A 5780-nucleotide genomic window follows, 5' to 3' on the forward strand; every position below is an offset into this window, starting at 1 on the left:
AAAAAAAAAAACCTTTATCCCGTCTCCTGACGATTCCGACACAGAAAATATCCTTTTCGACTGTTCATGATTTACAAACAGATGAATTTTCAGCCCCAGGACAGGACAGGAAAAAAAAAACACCACCACAAGCAATGCCTCCACTATCAAACTCTATCAATTTCCAAAGAAAGAGATTTCTATTTTATTCAAAATTTGACAAAACACAATAAATCTCTTTGGGTATATTATCGGCTTCGATCATCTACCAGTCAACAGGAATGGGGGAAAGATGAGATAAAGAGATATCACAAGATAATGAAGTGGAATGTGAATTATTTTTTTTTCCTATTTCACTTCGATATATGTTGCTGAAAGTACCGTTTATTAGTCGAAATAATTCCAGGGCGACGATTATTCAGGATCACGAAGGTCGAGAAGTTGCCCAAAGACTCCAGGTCCTTGTATGGGTATTCGACAGAGGTTTCTTTCTATCCAGGTGCTTCTCAAAAGAATGGCTGATTGTCCTGTAAAGAAACAATTTAAAACATCATTAAGAATGTAATATTTTGTGCATGGGATAAATAATAATAGTGTAATACATGACATTTATAACGCGCATTTTCATCACTGGGTGATGCTCCATGAGCGAAACAATAATACAGTGACATTATTATACAAATGAAACATTACACATACTACATCAACATAATATCATTAGTCCGACGTTTACTTATTGTTCAGGACTGATAACCCCAATTGTTATGGGCCCATTGTTGTAATGGAAATACTCTCAAGCCAACGTAATATATTATAATTGTCCATTACAACAATGTTAAACCAAGTCCATAATTGCGTTTGGTTATCAGGCCTGCTGCTAATTTTATATGCACCTAGGGTTTTGTCTGATTCAAATTCCCTTTCAAAACATTAATTCACCACATCGCTCTCTTCTGTTCAAAGAGTCGGCATTTAATATGGACTTGTTGAAAATAAACTTATACAGTAGAGAACACCTTTTACGAAACGTGCTTGACATGAATTGACTCGGGGGGGGGGGGGGGGGGGGGGGCGTTCCAAGGCCATGTCATTGCCCGATTTCCTCATCATTATAATTATTCCCTCTAGAAAAAAAAAAGAGAAAGAGCTACACATTGATATTACAAAGAACGGCATTTTTCCCCCTGAGTTTGTTCTTTATGAAGAGTACCGCTCTGAGCGGCGCATAGTTGAGTCCTTGGAAAAAGGCTCTTTACTCACATTTTCTCACCGTACCCAGGTGTAAAATAAGTACCTTGCTATAAATAGCATTGATCAGAAGGAAAAACGAAGGAGGAAAAAAAAGGAGAGGTTAAAGAAGTAAATGATGTGGGTGGGGAGAAAAAGGAGGAAGAGGAGGAGGAGGAGGAGGAGGAGGAGGAGGAGGAGGAGGAGGAGGAGGAGGAGGAGGAGGAGAAGATAGAGTGAATGGAGATAAATAATAAAAAGGGCAAAGAAAAGAACAACAATCTTCATAAACCAGCTGTTGTGGATCAAACCCCGGACCATACCCTCATGATAACACTGCCAAAGGTATCTGAATGCCTCCTCTTGTAGGAAAGCTAAACGATGTTAGTGACCGGGTGGATTGTAATCATTGCAAAACTCTGCATTCCGCGTTAACTCACTCAACCCTAACACCGACTATATCCGTAGTTTATCCGGGTTACTTTTATCCCAAGCCTATTTATTACATTTTTATGAGACAAATTATAGGCGTAGTATCAAAGCTAATGTTTTTCGTTTTTACATGTTAATGGTAGTTGAATAAAACGATCTATGCACATGATCATTTTAATACATTTTTTCCCCAATTTTTAAAAGTAGCAAAAAACTCTTACGAATGAGTGAGTTAAATCCCTGGGTAAGCCACTTTACACCCCCCCCCCCCCTATCGGCACAGGAATGAAAGAGTACCTAACCCGTTAACTGGTATTGTAAAAGTGTTGTGCTACTATGTGGTCCTGTGGTATGGCACTCGCATTCAGATCGAAAGGTCCTGGGATCGAGTCCCGCTCTGAGCAGCGCATAGTTGAGTCCTTGGAAAAGGCACTTCACTCACATTTTCTCACATTACCCAGGTGAAAAATGAGTTAATAGCATTGTCTCTGTTCGAGGTTTGTTCGTTTGATGGTTTGTTTGTTTTGTTTTTTTTGTTTCGGGGAGGGGGGGGGGGGTTACAAAAAGGACGCATAACAGAGGAATTGTAATTAGCGAATTGAGCATGGAGAATACGTGATGATGCGTTATATAATAGTTCATGTTAATTTATTCCATTTGATATGTGATGAAAAGGACTCCTGATAAAGAGTGACGAAGTCTGCTTATTTTCATACCAAGTAACTAAACCTTACAACAAACATAGAAAGAATAACAACAACAACAACAAAAAAGACGAATTGTAGAAAACTATTCTTCATCCACATTTATGCACGTATGAGAAAGTGCATGTAGTGTGTGTGTGTGTGTGTGTGTTCATGTATTTTTAGAAAAATACCACGATGACAGTTCAGCATAAAATCTGACCCAAAAAAAATGCACAAAATAAATCCAGAGGTATTCCTGGTCTATGGCGGTGGCTTATGGTATGAAATATAGAGTTAGTGACATGAGGGAATAATGTGGAGAGAGAGAGAGAGAGAGAGAGAGAGAGAGAGAGAGAGAGGGAGAGAGAGAGAGAGAGAGAGAGAGAGAGAGAGAGTTAAAAAAGTGTGTAAAAAAAGGAAAAGAAGAGAGAGAGAGAGAGAGAGAGAGAGAGAGAGAGAGAGAGAGAGAGTTTATGAGAGAAAGAGAGAGTAAGAGAGATGACGTTTGATATGAAGGATCAGGACAGGAGAATGGAAGGAAGTGAAATTGTGAAAGATTGGAGAGGAGATACAGATAGATAAATAGATAGATGGGGAAATGGAGGTAACAAAATCGTAAACGAAGAGAGGGAGAGAGAGAGAGAGAGAGAGAGAGAGAGAGGGAGGGGGGGAGAGAGAGAGAGAGAGAGAGAGAGAGAGAGAGAGAGAGAGAGAGAGAGAGAGAGAGAGAGAGAGGGTGCAATTAAAATAACGGACACTGTTAACACATATTAATCTGATGAATATTGATAAAACCATTCGTTTATAAATTGTAAGCGCATTGACTGAGAGACCTGATAATTATTTCTTGTTACAAGAGTTGAGCGTCATTGACCGTGGTCAATGATTGGATGAGTAACAACGGTATCAAAACTCAAGACTGTAACATTACTATCACTCTATTCGACTCAAGTGTGGACGAGTACTTCGCATTAAGCAGTCATAAATAGTGTGCGATCAAATAGGCGACTTGTCGTCTATAAAACGGAAATTTGGTTCCATACAGTTTGCTGGGTGCACAATGGGAGCGATCTATATTATGTTTTCGTCCAACCAAATCATGAATCACATGATTTGTTGCTGTCCAACGATTGGATATTTCTTAACAAATGTAAACACGCTGCTTTGTTTATGAACGTTGTAAACATACCCATGTGTCAAGCTGAATAAAATGACCAATCGTGATGTTAGATATTTAAAAAGTTGTGAACACTTTTCACTAAGTGGGTCATTTGGAGTTCCTACATTTTGCAATGTGACCAATGACCTCGAGCACATGGAAAGTTAATATAGATAGAATGCGCTTGGCCAAGGAGTTCACAACATTGCCATCCGGAAGTATAGATAGAATGCGCTTGGCCAAGGAGTTCACAACATTGCCATCCGGAAGTATAACGGACCAACACACAAACTCTGTGTAACCATGAACTTTTATAGTCTGGTTAAAACAGTTTAGTGAGAACAACTCACAAACGCGGATGCCAAAAACAATAACAAAGGCCTGAGTGACGTCATCTGCATACTATCTATAACTCACAAACGCGGATGATGCAGATGACGTCACTCAGGCCTTTGTTATTGTTTTTGCCATCCGCGTTTGTGAGTTGTTCTCACTAAACTGTATTAACCTGACTATAAACGTTCATGGATACACACAGTGTTTGTGTGTTGGTCCGTTATACTTACGGATGGCAATGTTATGAGCTTCTTAGCCAAGCGCATACTATCTATAGATCATGCCCATTGAAGCATTATATTCAAGCATCACTCACTCCTCGTACAAAGTCATGTGATTGTCTAATCATTTACCAGGAAATGTTTCAAAACGGAGTCGATCACTTAGGATTGTTTTTAATCAAGGAATTGGTTTCTGTATTATGTATGTTTATTCTTTGTTGTCATGAATTTGTTTGATGTTTTGATTTTTATTATTATTATTATTATTATTATTATTATTATTATTATTATTATTATTATTATTATTATTATTATTATTATTATTAATATCATTATTATTATTATTTTTATTATTATTATTATTATTTATTATTATTATTATATTATTATTATTATTATTATTATTATTATTATTATTATTAGTATTATTATTATCTATTATTATTATTTATTATTATTATTATTATTATTATATTATTATCATTATTATTATTATTATTATTATTATTATTATTATTATTAATAATATCATTATTATTATCACCATCATCTTCATGTATTATGCATTAGAGCCCGTTGAATCTGTGGAGGTGTTCAATATAAATGTTCATATATCTTGTCAATTTAATCGATCTAAGGTCTCGTTAACTCACTCAACCCTAACACCGACTATATCCGTGGTTTACTTGGGTTACTTTTTATCCCATGCCTATTTGTTTCATTTTTCTGAGACAAAATTATGGCGTAGTATCAAAGTTAATGTTTTTAGTTTTTACATGTGAATGATAGTTAAAATAAAACTATCCATGTACGTGCTTATTTTTAATATTATTGTTTTTCAATTTTGAAAAGTAGCGAAAATCTCTAGGATTGAGTGAATTAAGATTGGAACCTGCGACCTCTTGAATTTAACGAAGTTGATATCGAAGTAGATGTGTGGGCGTACAATGTTATTGTAATCAAGTGTGGTGATAAGAGTTCATCACTCAGACAGTTAGAGATAGGTACCTACTTACAGCGACATCTCAAAATTACATCTTGTTTACACACACACAGTCTCCTCCTCGACATGCTTACATTGAAATCATCCTGCGGTCCTTGGTGTTATACTAGCTATTCCTAATGTCTAAGTGATGTGTTTCCAAAATAGATACATAGATGATTTCGGTGTCAAGAGGGCAAAGGTCATTGCACGAAGCGACCACTAGGGTACACGACTCAGATTATCACAGTAGTAACAAATTGAATGGCATGATAGATGATGGAGACGCAGAATAATAAATAGTAAGAAAGAAAAATATTTAATTAATAATAGAGGGGAAGTACGCCGCATTAGGAAGAGCAAGCAAAAAAGAAAAAAAGAAAAAAAAAAAAGAAAATAAATTTACAAAATGTTTTTAAAATTCAATTGTACACTGACAAAACTCTTTTTTTTTTTTCATTTTGGCAAAAAATGTTTTATTTCAAATATCGATCGACTAGTATGACCTCTGACTGGCGCTTTGAAGAAAGAAAAAGGGGGGAAAAATTAAAAAATAAGTAAAAGATCTGATGACTTTTGGACAGGCTGCGAGTGGTCTTAATCTATTGATATCTGAAGTAACAGTTCTATATGGACAAAATGGGGGGAAAATGCATTTTGTCAGTGTACCGCCGAAAAAAAAAACTGGAAAGCTTTTGTACTGATATTAATCATACTGCCATAATATTATATAAATATATACTTTAAAAAAACAAAGA

General features: G+C 35.9%; 1 long non-coding RNA gene across 1 annotated transcript; it reads right to left on the bottom strand.

The window, feature by feature from the left end:
• Positions 1-360: 360 nt before the first annotated feature.
• On the bottom strand, positions 361-5124 carry LOC144972987 (uncharacterized). The gene is made up of 2 exons (XR_013645465.1): positions 5057-5124; positions 361-506 (listed from the first exon to the last, which is right to left on the bottom strand). It is a non-coding gene; the product is annotated as an uncharacterized LOC144972987 (long non-coding RNA).
• Between the last annotated feature and the right edge of the window lie 656 nt (positions 5125-5780).

The sequence above is a fragment of the Berghia stephanieae genome, chromosome 5, assembly GCF_034508935.2.
Source record: "Berghia stephanieae isolate SIO BIC M18660-M18661 chromosome 5, UCSD_Bste_1.3, whole genome shotgun sequence".
Taxonomy (NCBI): Eukaryota; Metazoa; Mollusca; class Gastropoda; order Nudibranchia; family Aeolidiidae; genus Berghia; species Berghia stephanieae.